The sequence below is a fragment of the Eptatretus burgeri genome, chromosome 1 (genome assembly GCF_056783735.1).
Source record: "Eptatretus burgeri isolate ZD-2024b chromosome 1, Ebu_testis_v1, whole genome shotgun sequence".
NCBI lineage: Eukaryota > Metazoa > Chordata > Myxini > Myxiniformes > Myxinidae > Eptatretus > Eptatretus burgeri.
In genome coordinates this window covers 12,422,600-12,450,162 of record NC_140961.1, presented here as the reverse complement: position 1 = coordinate 12,450,162, position 27,563 = coordinate 12,422,600, and the positions used below count along the sequence as shown (strand labels likewise).

The window sequence follows — 27,563 nt, the reverse complement described above, 5'->3', positions numbered from 1 at the left end:
GGGTGGATTAACCTTGGCATCAGAGCCGTGATATTATATTTTTTTGAATAAGGCTCACTTGGCTGTGCTTGGATGGGTTTGAGAGTAGAGTAGCAGCTGAAACCAGAATCCTATCCAGGTTCCTCCTGATGACTTAATATTTGCTTTTTTTTTTGTTCAGGTTCCTTCTGATGACTCCAATGCAGGACTGTACCTATTTGGTCTTCCATTTGATTTGAATTTAATTTATTTTAATCCCATTCTAAATTCAATTGAATAATAATAATAAACGTCATGGGTCAGGGTCAGGTGTCCGATCAAAGCGGGTCGTCTTGGTGCCGGTCATCACTGCCAGCAGTTATAAAGTGGTGGTTCTAGTTATGTCTCTGATAAAATTACGTAACACACTGGTACACAAACACCACACAAAATACACCACACTACACAAACACCACACAAAACAAGTCCTAACAAGAGTGTACAATCTCTGATTGCTCTTTTTCTTGTTTTATGTGCAGCCTGTGACTGCTGGTGGCATCATTGCTGGGAGTACAGCACTGCCTCCTGTTTCCATTACTCTGGTACTCATTTGCCAACCTCAGAAGGATAGGCTGAGTCGACCCACCTGGTGTTATTTTAACGACATTACGGGCTCCAACTCAAGACCTTAAGATCTTAAGCCAGCCACCTTAACCGTTAAGCTCACAGCAGGCTTTGTCAGAGCTAGTAAAATTGGTGTATTTGGAAATTCCCTCTGAACCCTTGCCTCGTGATGCTCAGGACAGGTGTTCGAATCTCATAGGCTGTTTTGATTTGTTCGTCACATCTTACGTGCAATGATTCGGGTCTACAAGTTCTGTGAGCCACTGTATAAATATTGTTACGGATTCCGGCGGTGGCGGGATTCGGACGAGTGATGTCAATCACTGTCCGTAACCATTTGGGTTTTCGCACCCTACTCTTGACAGCCAAATGTTACAGATTTGGCGCCACCCTAACCACCGCCGTCTCTGGGGTTATAACGCCGGCTGGTTCGGCACAGGCCTCGGGTCACGCGTCTCGAATCGCGATACCAACGTACCCCTGGACCTTACCAGTTGGGGAAATAGACCCCGGTTACAGACTGGTTTTGTCAGAGACCGAGCAAATTCAGCCAGTCTGTAACCATTTTGGTTTTTATATCCAAATGGAGCGGATCGTTCCTCGGCGCGGCATGAATTAATTCAAAGCGGCAACTTCATATGAATCAGCCAGATTTATTGGGGACACATCAGGGAACACAACACAAGCAAAGCATTCACGACAATGTTATAATTAATCTATAACCCGTTCTTAACTAGGGAGCTACGGGTTTCGAAGGGGAGCCCAACAAGATAAACCTTAAACAACATGCAGACAAGACATGGACAGCATGCAGACAAGACAGAGTACTTGGTGATGCTTCATGGATGAGAGGAAAGTGTCAAAGGCCCAAATGCGGCTCGCGACAAGCCGACGCCCACGGACTCGAGCGCCCAAGCCCAAACACGCCGCGTGGCAAAATGGCGCCCGTCCATGTGTCGCAGCCTTCACGCACGCACTCTCGCGCGTTCAGATCCCACGAGGTCGACTGCACCAGAGCAAAAGATCCACGGTGGTATGCTCCAGCTGGCCTTTCACAAGGTCCAGCATACAAGTTCAGGCCCGGCCTGCCCACCAGATCAGGCCAAACTGAGGTGCTGGGTTCCGCAGGCGGATTGACAAATGTGTCGAGCCGCGCCGCAAGCCGGGACAGAGGCTCGGTGGTTAGATGCAGGTTGAACCTGTCGATGACCTCCTCTCGAAGCCGACTACAGACTCACACAGCAGCCAGGTCCTATCGAAGCAGATTGCAGCCTAACCCTCAGGTTCAGTTCCTCCTACCGCCGATCGCTCACTCGACCTCAGGCAGATCCTCTCCCAGCCGATGGCAGACAGACCTCATTCAGTCCCTTCCTTGCCTTTCTTTCGGCTCACTCTTTACGAAAAGCTGATTGCAAAAACCCTCATGCAGTTTCTCCTACTGCCGATCACCCGACTTCGACGCTCTACGTCCCACCTTCTCGCCTGTCGGCCGATTGCTCCTCTAGGCCACACCCTCTCAGCCGACTGGGAGGGGCCTCATCCGGAGAGGGGAAGGAAGAAGAAGGTCAGGTCAGGTATGGGAGCATGTGCCAGAACAGCACGTCGCTGCGTCCACTTTCCGCCGGTACTCCAGGGGCCTCCGTCTGGCCATCCCCCAGGCAGATGCCAGACCCATCCCCATCTCCTTGAGATGATGGTCAACCTGCTGCAACCACGAGGCACGTGGTCGGCCCACTGGCCTCCTCCACTCACGAGACTCCCTCGCTGAGAGAATCTGGTGAGCAGGATTAGCGTCAGGAAAACGAGCTATATGTCCATACAGCCGCAACTGATGCTCACGGACTATGCAGGTAACAAATCGCATCCAAGTCTCTTTCAGCAACCGCTCGTTGGACACAAAATCCGACCAGCGATAGCCAAGGATTCTCCGAAGAGACCTGGTACCAAAGGAATTAAGACTCCGTCTCAGATCCTTGGTCAGAGTCCAAGTCTCGCATCCATAGAGCAAGACTGGAAGTACCAAGGACCTGAAGACTCGGACTTTCGTCCTCCCGCACAGGTACCGGCAGCGCCACACCCCATGATCCAGTGAATCCATGACTCCCCAGGCCCGACCCAGACGTCTATTGACCTCTGACTCACAGCTGGCAGAGACATGAATATCACTGCCAAGGTAAGTGAATCTCTCCACGACCTCAACATCCTCACCACAAACAGACACAGACAGGACAGCAGCATCCAAGATGTCACCGAAAGCCTGGATATTAGTTTTGACCCAAGAAACCCGTAATCCCAGCGGCTCCGACTCCTCATTCAGCACCTCGAGGCCCCCAAAAGGATATCTAAAGTCTCCGCAAAGATGACTGCATCATCTGCAAAATCAAGGTCCGAGATTTTGACATTCCCAAACGATGCACTGCAGCTTGATCTCTCCGACATCCTCCCTAAAATCTAGTCCATACAAGTGCTGAAAAGTGTGGGGGCCAGTACACACCCCTGATGAACTCCAGTGACAACTGGAAATAAGTCAGAGATGGTACTACCACACTTCACAGCACTCTCAGTACCAGAGTAGAGTTCAGACATCAGATCGATCAGTTATGGTGGCACCCCACGAAGTCCAAGAATCCTCCAGAGGACATCCCGATTCACTGAGTCGAACGCTTTACAGAGGTCAACAGAGGCTGCAAGCAACCCCTGCCAAAACTCTCGTCTGCGTTCGGTGAGGACACGAAGAGCAAGGATACGTTCAATTGTTGACCTCTTTGGTGTAAAGCCTGACTGCTCTGGACGCTGGTGCTCAAGCAGATGGTGGCGAACCCTATCAAGAATTATCCGAGCAAAGACCTTGCCCGGCACTGAGAGCAGCGTCACCCCTCGGTAGTTGTTGCAGTCTTAGCGATCACCCTTCCCTTTCCAGAGAGGAACAACAAGGCCCCTCTTCCAGTCAGTTGGGATGATGCCTGTGTTCCAGGCAGAGCACAAAACTGCATGCAACGACACGAGTGCAGCATTTCCACCAGCCTTGAGAAGTTCAGCATGGATGCCACAGATCCCTGTAGCTTTGCCCCGTTTCAACCGGTTCACCGCAGCCCGTGTTTCCACAAGCGAAGGTGGACCACAGTTGATTCGAGGGTCAGCAACAGGGATTGTAACACCCTTGACGTCCAACTCGACAGCTGGGGGATCTGCCTGGTACAACCGCTCAAAGTAACCGGCCCAGCAGGCCTTCACTTCAGACTCCTCTGTCAAGAGCCTACCACCCTCTGCTCTAACTGCAGTGCTCCAAGGGATGGGCTTGGATGAACGCAATGCGCGAATTCCCCTGTAAGTGGGACAAGAATCACCTGTCCACAGGTGATGCTCTACCCCCTCACAGATTCCTCGCATATAGGCCTCCATGTCCACCCTCAGTGCACGTACAGTTTTACGCCTCAGCTCCCTGAACAGCTCAGCTCTGCCTTTCAGCCTGGCCCTGTGACTCTGGTCAATGGTATCCAGTGTCCCTTCAGAGACAAAATTCTTCTTTGCCCTGCGGTGAGTTCCAAGACATCCATCGGCAACATCAAGGACGGTGGTCTTGAAGTCACTCCACAACTCTTCAGGACCCCCCAAAACACCCAGACCCCCCAAGTGTCCACTCAGCCTGTTCACAAACTTGTCAGCTACTCTCTCAAACCTGAGCTTGCCAACATCCAGCCTAGGCTGGGATGATACCACTACCAGAGTAGTGTGCCATGTGTGAGGAAGAGCCCACTGTGCCCGTCTGACATATCTTCAAAATTATCAAGGCTCCCTCTAAAAGGTATCTGATTTTTGGCAAGAAATCCCACAACATTGATAAGAGCAGCCACATAGTACCGGTTTCTATTTAGCTGGTCAGCATTGAGGAGTGTGGAAATCTCCTCACCACAATCGATGCGCCTCTCATTCTCCTTCCACCTCAAAACACAAGTTAAATGTTCCTTTGAAGTTGCGTGTTTGTGAAACCCCTTGTTTTTCTCAACGGCATGTTTCCAATTCCGGTAGCCTCGCACTGTGAAAGTGGAGTCCACTGGGCCACGTGCGGTGTTAAACTTCCTACATGGATAGCAGAATGCTGCATCTGTCTGCACACTGTATTCCAGCCATTCATTATTCTGGTACCACGAGGACACAAACGAGTGACTCTTGTTCTGCAACAGATGGCCGGGGTACCGCTGTAGAACAACTTGATTCGGTCTCTCACTTCCAAGATCATCGGGAAGCGGCTTGACGGTCACACCCGACCCCGAGGTCGCCGCTGAGCGTGGAAACTCGGCTGTCTGCGCTCGGGCTCCAGCTGCAGGGCTGACGTTGCTGGCTTGGCCAGGTTGGCCAGCTTCTGTCGGTATTTCATCGACATGATCGTCTTCTCCTCCTCCTCCTCCAACTCCTCCCACAACATGTCTTTCATCATCTTCTTCATTTTCGTCGCTTGCATTTTTTCCTTTTCTGAGCCATTTTCGTATATCCATCATCCAAGTCTTTTTCTCCTGCTGCGAGCTCGTGCTCTGTGATTCGTCCCTCGTGACTCGTGTCACTAATCTCGCGACTCGCGACATTTGACGGTTGACGGTTTTATTTATTAAATGATCCATCCATCAAAAACAGGCTTTATCTGCATAATTTGAAATGTAAGCACGATTGCAAACACACATATTTTTAATTTTTATTATAAAATTACTTTTGTAAGATGGAGGGTTGACGGGTTGTGAAGGTCACGTGGTGCACGTGCACTTCATCTTTAATAATGTAAATTTATGTCTTTTCCTTTATCATATTATCATATTATGACTATATTACATTTATACCTAACTTACAACCAATCAGGTAACCTGCTCAATCGGGTCTCCATATCGAAGACGCCGATTGGCTATTCCTTAAAACTAAATGATCCACGATATATATATATATCACCACCCACAACATCGACATTCAACACGAGGTCTTGGCTGCTGGCGTTGGTGCTTGTGTTATTATCTTTTATCTTGTGGTCTTGGACTGTATTGTCTTGCCAATTGCTTTTGGAGATGCGCTGGGAAGCGCACCCTTATCTTCTTCTTCTTTTGGCTGATCCGTATGATCCGCATAGTGATTTGGCACATGTTTTACGCCGGATGCCCTTCCTGACGCAACCCTGGTCACCTCTTACGACACAGGGATATGGTACACCTATTTTAACCGGGGTATACACCGGCCCAGTATACTGGTACTCATTTCGACGACCTCGGAAGGATGACAGGCTGAGTCAACCCCCTGGTGTATTAATTCAGTGGCTCAACGGGGCTTGAACTCAGGACCTCTTGGATCCCAAGCTGCTGCCCTAACCACTGCGCCAACACCAGGCTGGAAGTGCACCCTTATCTCTTGACTGTTATTCAAAGAAGGATATTATTAAAGAACAGTTTATCCAAGAAGGCCTTATTATTCACCACGTTGAACACCTGGAATAAGGGTTTTAGTTCACACAGGTGAACTCTTAAACAGCAAGGAGTTCACAGTGGGCGCTCATCCTTAAACACTAAGTTGTTCACAGGGTGCAACAGGGCATAAATGGGTGGTGTACAAGTGGGGGGGCACCAGATGCGCCATGGGGGGGCATTGCACCCAAATGCCCCCCCCCTAGCGACGGGCCTGCACCACACGAACAATAAACAGCGTCTTATACCTCCTGACACACATGTAACGTCCATTACCGAACAACCTGGCTAAATATGCATTTAATGGGGGATCTGGGCTAATCCTATATATAATAACATACTAAGGGCCATTTGCGCAACAATATAAATAATAACAAACAATGGACTCAGTTTGGTAACAGTGACTGCACTTCATACCTGTTATATCTGCGACAGGTATATTAATATAATAATACTGGTGGGATATGCCTACACATTGAAAGTGATAACGAACCATTCTTTGTTTGCAGGGACATAATAAATAGCAGCAGTTGCAGCATGACCTCTCATTGTCACCATTGTCTTGGGCTGCTCACCTGCAGCGAGCACAAGGCTGCACTTATTTTCTGCACTCCGTGATTTTTCCTGGTGTATCGGCTTCGATGTCCGTCGTCCGTCAGCACACAAAATTTCAGCTTTTGACGTCACCCAGAAGGTACCGAACATTAATATCAGTCATTCAGGCAGTGAGTGGTTAGAATTATATTTATATTTATACATATATATATATATATATATATATATATATATATATATATATATATATATATATATACATACATATAAATATACACACATGGGTGGGGTATGCTTACACATTGTAAGTAACAACAAACCATGCTTCCCCATTGTCTCGGGTCGCTCACCTGCATTTGATTTTTCATTTATTATTTTCATTTATTATTTTCATTTGTGTTGTTCTTTTTTTTTTGCATTACCTCCGCCGCCGAAGGTGAAGGAGGTTATGTTTTCACGTCTTTCTGTCTGTCTGTTTGTGTACAGGATATCTCAAAAAGTTGTGGACGGATGCAGATGAAACTTTTTGGACAGGTTGGGTGTTTGAAACGGACGAACTGATTAGATTTTGGTGAAGATCCGGATCCGGATCCGACTACTAGAATTGTTTTAAGTGATTCTTCACCGTTGAGAAATTGGGCTAAACCGACATATTGTCGACCGAGAATTAACAGGGTCTATCTGACATTTCATTCAAATTTAGAAGAAATCCATGTAGAAGGGCAACAGAGGAAACTAAGTAAGATTATTTTATGTAACCTTTATATGTACCTGTTATGTAGCACACGATATGAAAATAAAATGTTATGAGATAGCGGCAATTCCACTTTGAATTTTTGATTTCATTTTTCTCAAACTTTAAAAAAGTGTAGTTGGACCCTGTTAATTCTTGGTCGACGATATAGCATGATATCTCAAAAGGTTGTGGACGAATTCCGACAAAACTTGATGGACAGGTTGGATGTGTGACGAGAACGAATTTATTCAGTTTTGGTGAAGATCCGGATCCGGATCAGACTACAAGAATTTTTTAAGTGATTCTTCACCATTGAGAGATGGGGCTAAAAATGATATATCACACGATAATTGGGTGTGTGACAAGAACTAATTCATTCGATTTTTGGTGAAGATCCGAATCTGGATCTGGATACGAGAATTATTTAATTTTCAAAGTGATTCTTCACCATTGAGAGATTGGTCCAAAAACGATGTAGTACTGAGTCGCATGATATTTCAAAAATGTATTGGGCTCGATATGTTCTCGTGGATCAGGCATTAAGTGGCGGAGGTATGCACTCTACCTACTGCCCTTCCATTTTAGTTATATTTTTATTTATGGATGCTTTCCAACAGTTCTGTGATTTACCTTGGTATATCGGCTTTGATGTTCATCGGCACACAAAATTACCATGCTTCCCCATCGTCTCAGGTCGCTCACCTGGATTAATTTTTTTCGTTTATTTTTTCTTAATTAATTTATATTTTCATTTACGGATGTTTTCTGTGACTTTTTTTTCCACAGTGTCAAGTCAGGTCAGGTCAGGTATGGGAGGATGCGCCAGAGCGGCTAGTCGCTGCATCCGCTTTCCATCGGTACTCCAGGGGCCTCCGTCTGGCCATCCCCCAGGCAGAAGCCTGGCCCATCCCCATCTCTGTGAGATTCTGATCAACCTGCTGCAACCACGAAGCATGTAGTCTGCCCATTGGCCTCCACCACTCACGAGGCTCCCTCACTGAGAGAATCTGGTGAGCAGGATCAGCGTCAGGAAAATGAGCCACATGTACACACAGTCGTGACTGACGCTCATGGACAATACAGGTAACAAATCTCATTTGAGTCTGTCAGCAACCGCTCGTTGGACACAAAGTCCGATCAGTTACAGCCAAGGATTCTCCGAAGAGACCTGGTACCAAAGGAATTAAGTCTCCGTATCAGTTCCCTGGTCAGAGTCCGAGTCTCACATCCATAGAGCAAGACTGGAAGGACCAAGGACCTGAAGACTCAGACTTTCATCCTCCCGCACAGGTAAGGCAGCACCACACCCCATGATCCAGTGAATCTATGACTCCATAGGCCAGACCCAGATGTCTGTTGACCTCTGGCTCAAAGCCAGCAGAGATATGAATATCACTGCCAAGGTAAGTGAATCTCTCCGTGACTTCAACATCCTCACCACAAACAGACACAGACAGAACAGCAGCATCCAAGATGTCACCGAAAGTCTGGATCTGAGTTTTAACCCAGGAAACCCATAATCCCAGCAGCTCTGTCTCCTCATTCAGCACCTTGAGGGCCCCCAAAAGGATATCTAGAGTCTCCGCAAAGATGACTGCATCATCTGCGAAATCAAGGTCAGAGATCTTGACATTCGCAAATGATGCACCGCAGCTTGATCTCTCCAACATCCTCCCTAGAATCCAGTCCTTACAAGTGCTGAAAAATGTGGGGGCCAGTACACACCACTGACGAACTCCAGCAACAACTGAAAATAAGTCAGAGATGGTACCACCATATCTCACAGCACTCTCAGTACCAGAGTATCGTTCAGACATCAGATCAGTCAGTTTTGGTGGCACCCCAGGAAGACCGAGAATCCTCCAGAGGACATCCCGATTCTCTGAATCAAACGCTTTACAGAGATCAACATAGGCTGCAAGCAGCCCCTGCCGAAACTCTCACCTGCGTTTGGTGAGGACCTGAAGAGTAAGGATACGGTCAATCGTTGACCTCTTTGGTGTAAAGCCTGACTGCTCTGGACACTGGTGCTCAAGCAGATGGTGACGAACCGTATCAATAATTATCTGAGCAAAGACCTTGCCCAGCACTGAGAGCAGCATCACCCCTCGGTAGTTATTGCAGTCTTGGAGATCACCCTTCCCTTTCCAGAAAGGGACAACAAGGTCCCTCTTCCAGTCAGTTGGGATGATACCTGTGTTCCAGGCAGAGCACAGAACTGCATTCAACGACACAAGTACAGCATTTCCACCAGCCTTGAGAAGTTCAGCATGGATGCCACAGATCCCAGGAGCTTTACCCCCATTTCAACCGGTTCACCGCAGCCCGTGTTTCCACAAACGAAGGTGGATCACAGTTGATTGAAGGGTCAGCAACAGGGATTGTACACCCCTAACATCCAACTCGACAGATGGTGGATCAGCTTGGTACAGCCGCTCAAATTAACCGGCCCAGCGGGCCTTCACTTTGAACTCCAATGTCAAGAGCCTACCACCTTCTGCTCGAACTGTAGTACACCGAGGGATGGGCTTGGAGGAACGCAATGCGCAAACTCCCCTGTAAGCAGGACGAGAATCACTTGACCACAGGTGATGCTCTACCCCCTCACAGATTTCTCGCACATCGGCCTCCTTGTCCACCCTTAGTGCACTTACAGTTTTACGTGCACGAAGGTGTATCCCCTCAGGTGTAATATATGTGTATTCAAGGTGATACTAAGGTGTATCCCCAGTGTGTCGGCTTTGTTGTCCATCGGCATACAAACTTTCAGCTTTCTACGTCACGCGGAATGTACCGATCTTTTGATATCATTGAGTGAGTCAGTGGTTTGAATGAGCTTTATTTATTAGATGAGTTTCCTTACAAGTAACTTCAACGCATCTAGAAGCCTTTAGGCCAATGAAAGCTTGTGCCGAGATTGTTTGTCCTATCCTTTTTAAATGCGGAGCTTCAACAAGGAATCAGCACGGACAATATTTTTTTGTCTTTCGTGTGACTCGGTCGGGATTCAAACTGTCGACCTCCCAGACTCGAAGCGAACGCTCTAACCGTTACAGGTACATCACCAAGTCTGGTCTGGAAATGTGACTTGGGTGACAATTAATCGCCAACTTTGCCGGAAAGATTTTTTTTTTCAGGAATATGTCTCATTATTGTTAAATAAACCAATAAACACAACGATAAATCAATTGAGTTGTGATGCCATGCTATGAGGACCTGCGGTCACGTCCTTCTGCTGCTGTTCATTCAGCTTTCAAGTATTTCTTTCATTAATTCGATGATCATGCAAATAATTTTACTTGGAAGCAGATTTTTTTAAAAGGATGAAAAAGAACAAGTTCAGCAAAATGATACAGTTTACCTGTCGACTCACCAAATTCAAGGTCCATGACGCCAGAGTGAAGGATCGAATCTAGAAAATGGCAAAAATGACGTCACACAATCTGAACAGCAGCACAGCCTTCAGTGATATAATGAGTTATAGTTACATCTCACCACGTTGGTCTCGGCACTTATACCACCGTCATTTGACAAGGAGTCAGAGGCACATCATTAGCAGTAATCGCTAAGGTTGTAGCCCCAGGATCCAACTGTGGAACCATGGGCTGATCCAGCAGGAATGATAAGACCCGACTTGCTGTGAGGCTACTCGGGCATGAACTTTCAGACTGGAAGACATGCAGCAGACGCTGACAACACCGATTCTATCAACAAACGAAAGAGATATGGTCAGCAATCGAAGGCGGCCAACCACGAATGATGTAGGCTGCTGGTTGCTGGTGTAGATGATGTTGGCTGGGGGCTATTTGCTGCCAGTTGGATATTATTTAAAGGCAGCTCTGGCCAAAGTGACAGGTCCACAAGCAATTTCTAGCTCTATAAAATTTCTGCTTCCAAGCTTGAAGTTTTCCTGCTATAGTGCAAATTGCTAGGGGCAAATACACAGAAACTCAATGTTAATTTTTCCGATATGATGGTGCAGAGGTAGAGCACGTACTGTTGAGTTGTATACCCCAAGTTCGATTCCCGACCTGATTATAATCGAAACAAACAATACCGATTATGTTGCTATGCAGCATTGTGATGACAATAAACGGCACAACTCACGTGTTTTAAAGAGAGATTGCAAAGCTTGCTGGGAAAGATCTCCTTTCCTTTGCTGAGCACGAGTGGGTGAACGGGAATGAAGTTGCTGCAATATCACTCTGACGTCACGGGAAGCAATGTTCATTGGTAGGCCATAATAAGAGAGGTCAAAAAGTCTTTCCCCTGCTATCTATCAAAAAGCTAAAGACGGTGACATATTATTCCAGAGGTGTGAGGAAACACAGCAAGCACTGAGAAAGGACAACAGTCTCTGTGCCGAATGGTGCTAGTGCATTCAGGGCAGTGGGGTGGGGGTGAGACCTTTGAAATATGATTGGTGGGGGACCTTTTCATTCACCCTCGTGTGATAATTAAACCCTTCGGATTTTAAGTAATTATTCGCAGCAATTGAGAGGTAATTTAAAAGAGATCCTGTGCACACCTACGAAGTGAGTACAAATCCTGCTTTGGTGGTGCATTTGTCAGGCCGAACTGTCCATATAGGAAAGCCTGGTGTTGGCTTAACGGTTATGGTGGCTGGCTTAAGGTCTTTAGGGTCTTGGGTTTGAGCTCAAGCCCCAATCGACAGATTGCTAGGGGCAAATTGCTGATTGCTAGGGGCAAAAATCCCAGTGTGCAGCAAGAGACCAAGACTAAAAGCGCATGTCCCAGCATGCAGCAAGAGACCAAGACCAAGAGTGTATGTCCCAGTGTACAGACCAAGACCAAAAGCGCATGACCCAGCATGCAGCAAGAGACCAAGACCAAGAGTGCTGAAGATCCGGATCCGACAGATAGGGGATTGTCAACAGATTGCTGCAAGCAACACCAGGTGGGTTGATTCAGCCTGTCCATCTTTCCGAGGTCGGCGAAATGAGTACCTGCTTACTGGTAACAGGGGTACTCCAGCAGTGGCACAGCTTCCAGAAATGATGCAACCAGCAGCCACAGGCTCCATACGAAAGAGCATCCAGATAGGAATGGGCACAAGACATACAGGAGAAAGGTTCTTAAAACCCAATCAGGTGTGCTTCTGCTAATTGAGTACAGACACCTTGACCTTGTGTGAGTGTACCCTGAAGCTCACGTGAACCTTAGGCTCATATAATCCATCACGTTTAAAAAAAAAAAAGACAGGAGGAAAGAGCAGAATGGAAGAATTATACAAAATCTCCAAAACCAAGATCGTACAATACAATAAATGAGTAACTTAATTGATAACAAATCATTGGACCAATATAATCTACCTTTACCCGGCAACCGAAAATGATTTCAACACGGATAATGATGGTTCCAAACGACATCCCCAACCTCTTACACAGCTGTGTATATACAGTACTCGAACCGCTCAGGTTGTTAAAAAAAAAATAAAAAACACAAAACCTTCCAAGCAGTGGATAGAGGAGTTTGTCCGTGTGACCTTGCATTGAAAGTGACAGGCGTTCAGGGAAAGGATAAGTGAATGGTAATGGGTTCATGATGAGAGCCACCATGGCACATTGCTATTATAGTGTGCAGAATTTTCGATACGCTGATTCCAACAACAGGGGGCTTCATCCCAGACCCGAAGAGGGTCCTCGTCTCGCAGAACGGTTCATTGGAAGCCCCCTTTGTGTTTCTGCCATTGTTGTTTTGTATTATCACCTTTGCAGCCGAGATGAAGCAAATGTTTGCCATTCCCCTCGAGTATTCACAGGAGGTGACCTGCGGAGACAGATGGATGTCCAGACTGCTTTGGCCGCGTTGGTTAATGATGATCCTTGTTCTCCGACCAGGGAGAGAGAGAGCCCCCATGTAAGTGCAATTCATCCATAACTTTGGGAGGTCGAGGCTGACTTCATATGCTCTCATCGGTATGACGTTGGGCTAATTCCCCAAGCAGCAGCACAATGGCAAACGACGTTTGCTCAAAGGGAGACTGCATTCTCACAATCATAATAATCACAACGATTGTGCAATCAATCAGTTAATGGGAGTGGTAATGCTTCTGCAATTACATGCGTATGAACGATTGAAAACTGTTATGTTTATGGAGTAAGGGGCAGTTGTTAGTTGGAGGTGCTCACATCATATATGTATTCACCTGGCTTGTTGGACTTTTGGACATGTATTAAGAACACATGTTAGAGATAAGTGTCTGTATATGGTTTGCCATGGGGACCAGCCCTGTCTGTTTTAGGTTAGATTGGGTTAGATTGTCTTGTTCTTTGTCCCCCATATTGAACGAGGCAAGACGACGTTATCAGGAAGAAGTGATGGAGCATTCTTCTCTCCCACAACTTCCCTCCCGCTAATGGACGAAATGTCTTGCTGCACACTGGGACATGCGCTTTTTGTCTTGGTCTCTTGCTGCACACTGGGACATGCCCTCTTGGTCTTGGTCTCTTGCTGCATTCTGGGACATGCACTCTTGGTCTTGGTCTCTTGCTGCATGATGGGCCATGCACTCTTGGTCTTGGTCTCTTGCTGCACAATGGGACATGCGCTCTTTGTCTTGGTCTCTTGCTGCATGCTGGGATGTGCACTCTTGGTCTTGGTCTCTTGCTGCACGATGGGACATGCGCTCTTGGTCTTGGTCTCTTGCTGCATGATGGGTCATGCACTCTTGGTCTTGGTCTCTTGCTGCACAATGGGACATGCGCTCTTTGTCTTGGTCTCTTGCTGCAAGCTGGGATGTGCACTCTTGGTCTTGGTGTCTTGCTGCATGCTGGGACATGCGCTCTTGCTCTTGGTCTCTTGCTGCACGATGGCACATGCGCTCTTGGTCTTGGTCTCTTGCTGCATGCTGGGACATGTGCTTTTTGTCTTGGTCTCTTGCTGCACACTGGGACATGCACTCTTGGTCTTGGTCTCTTGCTGCATGCTGGGATGTGCACTCTTGGTCTTGGTCTCTTGCTGCATGCTGGGACATGCGCTCTTGGTCTTGGTCTCTTGCTGCATGATGGGCCATGCGCTCTTGGTCGTGGTCTCTTGCTGCATGCTGGGATGTGCACTCTTGGTCTTGGTCTCTTGCTGCACGATGGGACATGCGCTCTTGGTCTTGTTCTCTTGCTGCATGCTGGGATGTGCACTCTTGGTCTTGATCTCTTGCTGCATGCTGGGATTTGCACTCTTGGTCTTGGTCTCTTGCTGCACGATGGGCCATGCGCTCTTGGTCGTGGTCTCTTGCTGCATGCTGGGATGTGCACTCTTGGTCTTGGTCTCTTGCTGCACGATGGGACATGCGCTCTTGGTCTTGGTCTCTTGCTGCATGCTGGGATGTGCACTCTTGGTCTTGGTCTCTTGCTGCATGATGGGACATGCGCTCTTGGTCTTGGTCTCTTGCTGCATGATGGGCCATGCGCTCTTGCTCGTGGTCTCTTGCTGCATGCTGGGATGTGCACTCTTGGTCTTGATCTCTTGCTGCACGATGGGACATGCGCTCTTGGTCTTGGTCTCTTGCTGCATGCTGGGACATGCGCTCTTGGTCTTGGTCTCTTGCTGCATGATGGGACATGCACTCTTGGTCTTGGTCTCTTGCTGCACGATGGGACATGCGCTCTTGGTCTTGTTCTCTTGCTGCATGCTGGGATGTGCACTCTTGGTCTTGGTCTCTTGCTGCATGCTGGGATTTGCACTCTTGGTCTTGGTCTCTTGCTGCATGCTGGGACATGCGCTCTTGGTCTTGGTCTCTTGCTGCATGATGGGCCATGCGCTCTTGGTCGTGGTCTCTTGCTGCATGCTGGGATGTGCACTCTTGGTCTTGGTCTCTTGCTGCACGATGGGACATGCGCTCTTGGTCTTGTTCTCTTGCTGCATGCTGGGATGTGCACTCTTGGTCTTGGTCTCTTGCTGCATGATGGGACATGCACTCTTGGTCTTGGTCTCTTGCTGCACGATGGGACATGCGCTCTTGGTCTTGTTCTCTTGCTGCATGCTGGGATGTGCACTCTTGGTCTTGTTCTCTTGCTGCATGCTGGGATGTGCACTCTTGGTCTTGGTCTCTTGCTGCATGCTGGGATTTGCACTCTTGGTCTTGGTCTCTTGCTGCATGATGGGCCATGTGCTCTTGGTCGTGGTCTCTTGCTGCATGCTGGGATGTGCACTCTTGGTCTTGGTCTCTTGCTGCACGATGGGACATGCGCTCTTGGTCTTGGTCTCTTGCTGCATGCTGGGATGTGCACTCTTGGTCTTGGTCTCTTGCTGCATGATGGGACATGCGCTCTTGGTCTTGGTCTCTTGCTGCATGATGGGCCATGCGCTCTTGCTCGTGGTCTCTTGCTGCATGCTGGGATGTGCACTCTTGGTCTTGGTCTCTTGCTGCACGATGGGACATGCGCTCTTGGTCTTGGTCTCTTGCTCATTGCTGGGACATGCACTCTTGGTCTTGGTCTCTTGCTGCATGATGGGCCATGCGCTCTTGGTCGTGGTCTCTTGCTGCATGCTGGGATGTGCACTCTTGGTCTTGGTCTCTTGCTGCACGATGGGACATGCGCTCTTGGTCTTGGTCTCTTGCTGCATGCTGGGATGTGCACTCTTGGTCTTGGTCTCTTGCTGCATGATGGGACATGCGCTCTTGGTCTTGGTCTCTTGCTGCACGATGGGACATGCGCTCTTGGTCTTGGTCTCTTGCTGCATGCTGGGATTTGCACTCTTGGTCTTGGTCTCTTGCTGCATGCTGGGACATGCGCTCTTGGTCTTGGTCTCATGCTGCACACTGGGACATGCACTCTTGGTCTTGGACCCTTGCATGTAGGGATGTGCACTCTTGGCCTTTGTTTCCGGCTGCAGTGACATTTCTGCCCTCATGAGTTCCCTGCATACTCCTATTTGGTCCAACTCACCTGCTGTGTTGCTTGGAGCTTCTTCACCCCAGCTTCTTTTTTCTCCATCACTCACCCAATTTATTGTGAGTGGTAGTTGTGTGTGTGTGTGTGTGTGTGTGTGTGTGTGTGTGTGTGTGTGTGTGTGTGTGTGTGTGTGTGTGTGTGTGTGTGTGTGTGTGTGTGTGTGTGTGTGTGTGTGTGTGTGTGTGTGTGTGTGTGTGTGTGTGTGTGTGTGTGTGTGTGCGCGCGCGCGCGCGTGCATATTCGGGATTTCGGTTCCTAGTTTATTAAGTTTTGTATGATTGTTTTGATTAATTTTCTCTTTGTATCTTGGGTTTCTGTGCTGTGTCTTGTGATTTGTTAAAATATATATTTCGATAAAGTTGCATGTGCATCGAGTACCTGCCATGTTTGCCGAACCACCTTTGGACTTAACTCGGATGCCTGGAGGATTAAATTAGTGACAATTCTGTTCTATAACTGGCATGTTAGAACAAGCATGGAATAAAGATGTTGTCAACCGCTCAGATGTTGGTTTGTCCAAATGTATCCTTTAGCCGGCTATCTGCCATCATATTAATTCCAGCATGTGCAGTTCCAGTCGCTTGAGGTTTTTGGTGAGGGCCATAAACATCATCATAACTTTGTTTATTTTTCCCCGCACGCTCGAAGCAAAAAGTGTGGCTAAGAAATTGGTTCACTTTGTCTGTCTGTCTGTCTGTCACCAGACGTCAGACTAAGATCGAGGAACTACTTAATTTCAATTAAATTTTATATTTTGAACATTGTAGAACAAAAATAAGAACATCATTCGGAACAAGAACCTGCAGTTTGCAATGCTGACTGAATTTGGCAAATTGTACGGAATCTCGTCCTGATTGCACATGCACACAGATATTCCTGCAGCGTAGTCTGATATTTCAGATCAATTGTTCAAATTTGCATAAAAGCACCAATATTGGTACACATGTAGAATAATGTATTCCGAACAATTCTAGATATTGAGCCACCCGAGATTATCAGCTTCGGCGACCATTTTCCAAAATGGCTGCCATTCTACTTTAGCGAAATTGGCTATATGCTCTTATTTTCTTATTGTATTGGTGGTAGATATAAGGAAAGTGTAAAATTCAGTAAATTGACCATGAGAAGGCGTATTCAAATATTATGAGCCAGTATTTTCGGTAAAAAAAGGCATTATTTGATTTGTAAATTGCTGCTCTCCTGAAACTTTTCGCTGAAACGTACCCATTATTGCCTGGAGAACAAGAGTCAAATGATATTCATCACATTCAATGGGGTTGGAATCAACAAAAATTGCATTATAGATTACGTACTTTACTATATTTTGAAAAGGGAACTGATAATCGTGATAATGACAAACTCAGAAAATGTAGTCAAATTATTGCACACTTCACTTTGAAGCGGCTACGGTTTACTGTCTACTACCATTCTACCAGAACACATGGTACACGCATACATCAGTCGAGTACAATATGAGTTTCTGAGCTCAAGTGTACTGGCTCTGGATCAAGAAGTCAACACTTTTACAAGCAATGCGACTTTGCATTTGCACATTCTAAGCCAGGCCCATATCTCAGTCTGTGTCTACTGTGTCTGTCTACTGGCATTCTCCTTCCCAAGCACACAGTCCAGTGCATTGCAGATTAGCCTTCTTGCATTTGCAGCAGTTTCTACAGCCTTTTTTTCAGCCGCACGACACCAGCTCGAAGCAGCATTTTCAAGCCTCAGGGAGTGTAGTCCAGAGCGGTTCATATAGGACCCATCCTCTGTTTGCCGCCAGCCCCAGCTTGTTGGTGATGGAAGCACAGGTTGAGGGACCAAGACCTGCCCCCAGACATAGCCACCCTGGAAGACTGATCTCTTCACATGCTGTTCCAAAGCATCGTAGGTAGGTGGGATGCGCTGGACGAAGTTCCTCTTGACGAAAAGTTTCTTTCTGCCCTCGTTGACGTCCGTATATGGACTGGTGCGGTCATAGAGGAGCACCACAAACCTTTCAATGCAGTGCATTGTGTCATCCTGGATGTTGACTGGCGTGGTGGTCAGGGTCACAAGAGAATCTGTCAGTTCTGGAAACGAGTTCCATGTGGCCCAGGCAGATTTCTTCCCATGCCCCACGAATGCTGATACTGTGTCACATCCGGTCATGGCGTGGAAGACAGGGAGGGCACGTGCCTTCTGTGGACCGAGGGAGGCAGCTATTTCATGGGGAGGGATGTAGCGGTAGTTCTTGCCCGTCCCAAAGGCAATCCAGAGTTCATCCACGCATGGTAGTGCCTGGGCTACAATCACTGCCAAGATGACGACGTCAGTGTCTACGGTTCGAACTTGAATCCGATGGTGGTCATGTTCTGCAGCATGGGCCACATGTAGCATGATGCGAGTGTCCGCCTCTTCTTGACCGCATGGAGCCAGAGAGCTTTCATCTTCCTGCCTTAGAAGGCAGATGACTGCTTCACAATCAGTGACTACCAGCTACTTTGCCTCGTCATGGAAGGACTGCACCAGCACATCGGACAGGAAGGTGAAGAGCTCCACCTTGTTTGCGTTGACACGTAGGAAACTCTGCCAGTTTCCTGGTATGGCTGCAGTGCTCAACACGCGCCGTCGCACCCCTTTTCCTCGTTTCTCCCTTGTCACCGTCTTCAAGGAGCCATCTTTGTAGCTATCCCAAACGAGTTCCCAAAAATGACCATTTTTCCCCAATACAATGGTTGGAAATATAATAAATCAACACAAATGACATTTGTATTGTTTTCCTTTGTAAATGCACATCACATGGAATATTTATCACCTCTGAGAAGCCCACAAAGAGAATAACAATGACAGATATCCCATGTTGTTAAAGTAGAATGGCGGCCATTTTCCAAAATGGCCGCCAAAGCTGACCAAGGCAAAATCTCGAGTGGCTCCATATCCAGAATTGTTCAGAATACATTAGTCAACATATGTACCAATTTTGGTGCTTTTATGAAAAGTCGAACAATTGGTTTGCTATGCTGCAGTACTAAGAGGAGGAACGTAATAGTTTTACTCTGTGTGTCTGGCAGTCAAAAAAAAAATTGAAAATGATTCCAAACAGGAAACATTGTTTTTGGGGACGTCACAAAGGACACAAGCATCAGGCATGAAAACATAAGTTTAACGTGCAAAATAAGGTGGTGTAAAAGACGATGCATCAATAGCGGTAAACTTCTGAAAAACGTTTTTTTTTCTCCCAACCTTTAAAACCTTTACCTTATTTCCATTAATTATATTCTTGAACACCGAAGAACACAAATCGTCTTCTAGGTACTCCCGAAAACCTTCAGTTTTGCGGTGCTTGGATAAAATATTATGCCATTTTACACCATCTTCACCAATCAAATTTTCCGCTCACAATTTACAATCCACATATTCTGCGCTCTCACATTCAGATACAATTGCAGCTCGTAGGAAATATAGATCGTGGTCAGAAATGCAAAGCAGGAGTTTAAAAGATTCTTCCCACGTCCTTTTTCTCAAGACTCTCATGTCCACCTGTTCCGTCTCTCTTGTTTTCATGTCATGTCCCCCTCCATGAGAAACATTTGAACTTACGATTAAGATATTTTCATTGACAATTGTGAGAGCTCATTGCCTGACCAATATTTATAATTGAGTCACAATGAGGAGGTCATTCAGACCGTTGGGGTTGCGGCAGGTAATTCCTTCGGGATGATCAATTGGACCCCTGGAGGACCGTGCCAAGACCAGTTTCTGACTTGGCTTACACGGTCTACCTTTTTCCCACATGGCAAATAATAAGTACAAGTTGGGTTATATTATGGACCATGTATTCCAACATAAAAAAATTCGGAAAAAAAATCCAATTGGATTGTTTGATGATACAATACGTGGCCACTGCGCACTCGAAGATTACACTCCGAAAGGATGTGCACATCATGGGAAGCATTATTGTGATCTAGTGATGTGAAATATGACTTGATCTTACATTAGTAGCTGTGTGGAGTTGTGTACCAATTGCAGTTTCATGATAAATATGTAAATAATATTACCATTATATTTAATTTTCTTTCAATAATATACTCTAATTTCCTCTGGAAAGCTGATAAATGCATAGCTCTGGAGAGGAATTGATCTCGTAATAAATGTGCAGTCAACTTCACACATATGCTACCTCTTACATTGTACCTATCCCAGGCGATGGCAAAGTGCAAACAGTTTAAACATCAGGCTTCACATCTTTTCCGTAGGAGACCTTGATCAAATTTCAGTGCTTTGTCGTCCACCCCCCCCCCCCCACCCCACAGGTTTCTGCAATGCACACACGGTCCACCATCAGCCCTCTTCTCGTGAAATTCCCAAAATCCAGGATCACTGCTCACCTCCACTCATTTGTTCCTCTTTGTTCCCATCTGTGTAACCAACTTCCACATCCTCTTCAATCTACTTCCTCCCTCCAGGTCTTAAGGCAGCTCTTCACCACCATCCCCACACCCCAACCCAATCCCTCCTCCATCCAAATTTCGAGTTTTCCCTCCTTGGAGTTTCCTTCTGTATCCATCTTGTTCACCTCATGGCCCATGCAGCATCATGTCCACCCCATGCATCCTCTCCTGCCCCCTATTCCTCCCCACACCCATTGTTTGTCTAAGTCTTCCTCTATATTGGCCTTCGACTCCGTTGTTGGTGTCCACCCCCCCCCCGTCCCCCCTTTTTCTGTTCATTGTGCATCCTTTTATGTCCGGATCAGTTCGGTGTACTCGCTCTTCCACGAGCCTCGGCTATGTGTCCGAAAAAAAAAATGTAGGGTTATTTATTTGTAACCATATATTCGATTTATAATTTGTTGGCATTGTCATCAATCTTGTGTCATTAATTTTGGAAGATAATGAATTTTTATCATTCATATCTTCCTGCAGAGTGAATGTATGTCCAGTGATAGATGATGCTTTGTTGTCTCTCACTCTTAGGCAGCACCAAAAATGTTCCCCATGCTCTTCCAGCCAAAGAAAGCTGCATAAAGCAAACAAGAAAAGCTACATGCTCCCAAGCATTTCATGGGGTACACGCTAGGGAGCCATGGAGGTGCACGTTTCTGTCTAGTCTGTCACTGATGATTCACCAATAAAAAATGAAACTGGTTTGGTGGCTGAGGAAGTGTGTACCATTGGGATTCTCATGTACTACTTGTGAATGTTTGCAGCTGTCGAGGAACCCAGCTATGGTTTGAACCAGCAAAGTGCTTACATTGTGTAGCTTTTCTTGATTGGTTTATGCAGCTTTATGCAACTGCCTTGCCACCACTTTTCAATGAAAATGACCATTCTCAATCACTTATCCCACATTTCATCAGGGAAGTCAAGGAAGCAGTAGACCACATCAATCCTGGACAAATACCTGTTATTGCAATGGACCAGCCTTTATTTGCAATAGGTAAACAAATCCAATGGAGCAAGGCTGACTCATAGGGAGAGGACAAGTATATTGTCATGATGGGTTTTCATTTTTTATTGAAGCATATACAGTCTGTAGCTGCTGCTTGGCTGCATCATTTCTGGGGGCACGTCTGTGTCACTGATACAATGCCCTGCGACCAGCAATCTGGTACTCATTTTGCTGTTCTGCAACAGTGCAATAGTTCAAGTGGATATTACTACTCCAGGAAAGGCAGATGTAGTGCTGGAGACTTCACATGTTACATGTTAACACCATGCCCACCAAGTCATTGCATGTGCACTGGATATTCTACAAAGAAAAGCCTATCGGTTATATTCAGATCTCAATGGTGATGCAATGGACATCACGTCTAGGACAAATGAGCAATCTGTGACGTATCATAATTTCAAATTCTGGTTCACTTCCCTGAGGCTTGAAATTATGGTCATGTGGACCACTCTGCCAGAAGCACCTAAGATGTGTCATGAGCTAATTCTCTGTGGCTGCAAAAAAAGCTTGCACAGAACTTTGCAAATGCTACAGAGCCTCTCTGTGATGCACAGCCCGATGTTATTGTGTAGGAAATTACCGGCCAACACTAAATGTCATCTGACATGTTGATTGGGATTCATGCATTTGGTGTTTATTTTAATGTTATGATGTTGTGATACCAAAAATACAGGCGATATTTTGATGATAGACGTGCTGATTATGTGCAGGATTTATTAGCCCCCATTGGACTTAGTCCGAAAAAGGGGCTTATGCATTTGGTCTCGATTTTCGTGTTTGTGTATGCGTGCGTTCGCAACCATATCTCAGACATGTTTGGACCGATTTTATTCTTACTTGCCAAAAGACAACACATGAGGGTATACATATGCACATCATTTAGTTTTGTGATGCGATCAAAGATGGCCGACTGGCGACCGTTTTAGTTGTAAAAAAAACAAAAACCGATGTTGATCACGTCCTCAACGATTTCTCAGACATACATTTACCGATGTTGTTCAAACCTGGCAGACAGATAAAGAATGATGGCTTATATATGCACATCCATTATTTTTTTGAGCAGATCCAAGATACAGTGGGGAGAACAAGTATTTTATACACTGCCGATTTTGCAGGTTTTCCCACTTACAAAGCACGTAGAGGTCTGTAATTTTTATCATAGGTACAATTCAACTGTGAAAGACAGAATCTAAAAGAAAAATCCTGAAAATCACATTGTATGATTTTTAAATAATTATTTTGCATTTTATTGCATGAAATAAGTATTTGATCACCTACCAACCAGTAAGAATTCCGGCTCTCACAGATTTGTTAGTTTTGTCTTTAAGAAGCCCTCCAATTCTCCACTCATTACCTGTATTAACTGCACCTGTTTGAACTCGTTATCTGCATAAAAGACAGCTGTCCACACTCAATCAATCAGACTCCAACCTCTCCACAATAGGCAAGACCAGAGAGTTGTCTAAGGACATCGGGGACAAAATTGTAGACTTGCACAAGGCTGGGAGGGGCGACAGGACAATAAGCAAGCAGCTTGGTGAGAATGCAACAACTGTTGGTGCAATTATTAGAAAATGGAAGAAGTTCAAGATAACAGTCAATCTCCCTCGGTCTGGGCTCCATGCAAGATTTCACCTCGTGGAGCCTCAATGATCATGAGAAAGGTGAGGGATCAGCCCAGAACTACATAGCAGGACCTGGTCAATGACCTGAAGAGAGCTGGGAGCACAGTATCAAAGAAAACCATAAGTAACACACTACGCCGTCATGGATTAAAATCCTGCAGCGCACGCAAGGTCCCTCTGCTCAAGCCAGCGCATGTCCAGGCCCGTCTGAAGTTTGCCAATGACCATCTGGATGATCCAGAGGAGGAATGGGAGAAGGTCATGTGGTCTGATGAGACCAAAATAGAGCTTTTTGGTTCAAACTCCACTCGCCGTGTTTGGAGGAAGAAGAAGGATGAGTACAACCCCAAGAACACCATCCCAACCGTGAAGCATGGAGGTGGAAACATCATTCTTTGGGGATGCTTTTCTGCAAAGGGGACAGGACAACTGCACTGTATTGAGGGGAGGATGGTTGGGGCCATGTATCGCGAGATCTTTTCCAACAACCTCCTTCCCTCAACAAGAGCATTGAAGATGGGGCGTGGCTGGGTCTTCCAGCATGACAACGACCTGAAACACACAGCCAGGGCAACTAAGGAGTGGCTCTGTAAGAAGCATCTCAAGGTCCTGGAGTGGCCTCGCTAGTCTCCAGACCTGAACCCAATAGAAAATCTTTGGAGGGAGCTGAAAGTCTGTGTTACCCAGCGACAGCCCCGAAACCTGAAGGATCTGGAGAAGATCTGTATGGAAGAGTGGGCCAAAATCCCTGCTGCAGTCTGTGCAAACCTGGTTAAGAACTACAGGAAACGTCTGATCTCTGTAATTGCAAACAAAGGTTTCTGTACCAAATATTAAGTTCTGTTTTTCTGATGTATCAAATACTTATTTCATGCAATAAAATGCAAATTAAATATTTTAAAATCATACAATATGATTTTCAGGATTTTTGTTTTCGATTCCGTCTTTCACAGTTGAAGTGTACCTATGATAAAAATTACAGACCTCTACGTGTTTTGTGAGTGGGAAAACCTGCAAAATCGGCAGTGTATCAAATACTTGTTCTCCCCACTGTAGCTGAATGGTGGCCATTTTGTGACTTAAATGTGAACCCCCAACCATTTCTCAGACATGCATGGTCTGATTTTGTTCAAACTTGGCACAAGCACAGTACTTGACGGCATACACATGCACCTCACTTTATTTTGCGACCTGATCAAAGATGGCCGACTGGTAGACTGGCGGCCATTTTAGTTGTACTTTAACTCCGCATAGCAAAATTACTGAATCAACAGGGGCTCTGACATGTTATGTCCTCTTTTGCTTGTTCTATATGTATTAATGCTTATCAAAAAGAAAAGTCAAATATATCAAAAAGGATCACTATGTTGCTATTATATACCTTGGCTATAAATATGAGTGAGAAGTAGACAAGTAAAATTATAGTATCCTATTTGACTCTGATGCCTGCCAGAAATTTCAATCTATATGTAACTGCATTGCATTGTGAGTGTGTATCCTAAAATTCTTTTCTACATGACTTAGAAGCTTTGATGTGGTAAATTCAGCCTGATTTCCCATGGGTGCCATTTTGAATCCAAGATTGCTGCATTAAAATGAGCCCAGACCATCACCATGCATTTCCTTGCCCCTGAAAATGTCAGTTTAGCCACGATAAAATCAACTTTCGACGTGGCTTTAAGCCCGAGATATGACATAAAAATTTTATCGTAGCCATTTTGAAATTACAGAAATTGGCACTTTGGGGAAATATCCGCAATTGGTCTCAATCTTAGATGAAAGCCCATGAGCACACATGCCAAACATACTGCTTTTATCACGTTTTCAAATCGAGAGGTCATAGAACACCTTAGCCCATGCAGTCTTGAGAAAAAAAGGCATGAGCAGGGTCTGCGAGCAGCAAATTTGATTGGTCGAAATTATGTAATTGTCCAAGTACTGCGGAACAAAAGGTTTTTGAAAGTGCCAAAATGGCGATCTGTGTTTTTTAGTGTTCAAGTATATAATTCAATTGAGATAATTTTTAAAAAGATTTTAAGAGTTGTAGAAAAAAAATTCCCAGAAGTTTATCATCATTGATGCAGCATCATTTACACCACCCCATCTAACATGTTACGTGATTTATTCGTGCCTGTTGTTTGTGTCCTTTATGCCATCACTAAAAACAGTAAGTTTCCTGTTTGGAATGATTTTCAAATTTCTTTGACTGCCAGGCAGCCAGACATTGAGACAAGAATGACCGCACTGTAGTCACAACCTGCGACAAAATCTGGTAACGGGCCGATTGGGAAACATGCATTTAAAGCACTCTTAAAATATGAACAGCACGATTGGGAAACACACATGTAATGCACTATTAAAATATTTAACCCAACACCTCTCATCCATGTCAGCCTCCACCACGGTTATATCAGAACGAGCTGTTCTGTATTTATAGCCATTTATTTATAGCCATAGCTATAAATACATAGCTGTATTTATAGCCATAGCAGTAGCCATTTATGCGAATGAGGAATAACACTGGGCACAATGCACTTCTTCAGGACACTGCAGCCTCCTTTGGGAGAAGAGACTATTGGGTTTGCATTGACAGCAACATGTTGACGACACAATTGGAGGAGGTGAGAAACCCAGGTATGAATGTGGCCTTTATGCCTCAGGCAGCAAGTTTGTAAAGCAGAGCAGGATGCCAGATCATGTTGAATGATTGAGAGGTGTTTAAGGAAATGGTCCTGTCCTCTTATTTGAGATTTAGTTCCTCAAGCGAGTGCAGTGAGACACACAGAACATATCCAGACTTGAGTGACTGTGCCAGAATTCAAACTGATGGTCAGAATTGACATCGACAGTAATGATGGATTCGATGACTTTGCTTATAATTTTAAGTGAGCTCATTAATTGAGTAGTCGGTAGTTGAGAGAATCTGTTTTTTTGCACCATTCTTTGAAATGTAAGTGATGTTTGCAGACTTTCAAGCAGCAGAGAGGTGGTCAGAGGAGGACACGATGAAATGCTCCGACAGAGGACAACCAAGAGCAGCAGAGCATGATTTGGGACCATTTCATTTGCCTTAATGCTGAAGCAAGGACGAGGATACACAGAGCCTTCTATACCTTCTCGGGTGAGGACACAGAGCCCAGTAGAGAGTAGCGATAAGGGGGTAATATGTGGAGAGGGTAGGATATGGGGTGACAACACGAGATTTGTTGGCAAATACCAGGTTGATACATTCTGCCTTAGTTCGAGCAGTGCAAAGATTCCATTTGAGGTGAGGGAGGGAATGTGATGGGAGGATACAGCAGAGAGGGACCTGACAAAGCACCACCATGAGATGGAGCATGCAAAACTTGGCACATCCTGTGCACCTCATCTGAATCCCAATACCTTCTGTACATCTTTATAATTTATAAAGCTAATCCTGCTTCCAATATGCATGCACAAGTCAGGAGGATTCATTACAAGCTTGAGTGTGCTGTTCCAAGACTTTGCTAATGTAGTATATTTTTAATAAACAAGCAGCACAATGGTTGTGTTGGTCATGGAATGAAAACTTGCTGCTTCTTCCTTCAGCCTAAACATGATGAGTAGACACAGAAATAATTAATAAATGGATTCTACCTAACTGACCATTTGGTGAAGGATATCCAAACAGATATATATTATACAACATAGTCTATTATAATTATCATCATGTCCTGTATTGCACACAGCACTTGAAATAATCATCTTAATTAGACTTTTCATCCTTGGCAGTGAGTGCTGTGCAGCACATCTTTCCTCTTCATTTAGCTTTTATGACAATGTTCCCAGTAGATCACCGTATAATAAATGTCTCTGTGAAGGATACTCAGTGTTATCCAATCGTGCTATCTCATCTCATAACCTTCTCCGAGCCAGAAGAAAACTCGTCCATCATGCTGCCAGCAGAATGTGTAGGGAACTTGAGAACCGCATCCTATGTACAATCTAAATTGTATGAAGTCAGAAGGGAATTCAGAGAAACAGGTCTGTGGTCGGAGTGTTTTTTATTCGCAGAACGTTTTCCCGTGAATAAATTGTCAAGCCATTCAACATTCACCTTGCACGCAATGATGTACACTGTATTGCAATTGAAGGTGTGGATCATATCGTGTTGCCTAAGTGGCACTGTTCAACAACGAGACGGTGTTAGTCCCACCATTTTCAGGATGTATCACCCTGTAAGTAAAGCGGAATGAATTAATTTTGTGGTTATCAGCTTCCTTTACGTGAATTGTATGATGAGGTGGTAATACTGCGG

General features: G+C 45.6%; 2 long non-coding RNA genes across 2 annotated transcripts in view; both read left to right on the top strand.

The window, feature by feature from the left end:
• LOC147033880 (uncharacterized) overlaps positions 1-6,745 on the top strand; it is an 86,716-nt gene extending 79,971 nt beyond the window's left edge. Inside the window, exons 3-4 of the long non-coding RNA XR_015055851.1 lie at positions 498-560; positions 6,533-6,745. This is a non-coding gene — a long non-coding RNA (uncharacterized LOC147033880). The remainder of the gene's footprint in view (positions 1-497; positions 561-6,532) is intronic.
• A 213-nt stretch (positions 6,746-6,958) lies between these two features.
• LOC147033879 (uncharacterized) lies at positions 6,959-26,810 on the top strand. Its single transcript, XR_015055815.1, has 3 exons — positions 6,959-13,194; positions 20,522-21,647; positions 25,828-26,810. It is a non-coding gene; the product is annotated as an uncharacterized LOC147033879 (long non-coding RNA).
• Positions 26,811-27,563: the final 753 nt, after the last annotated feature.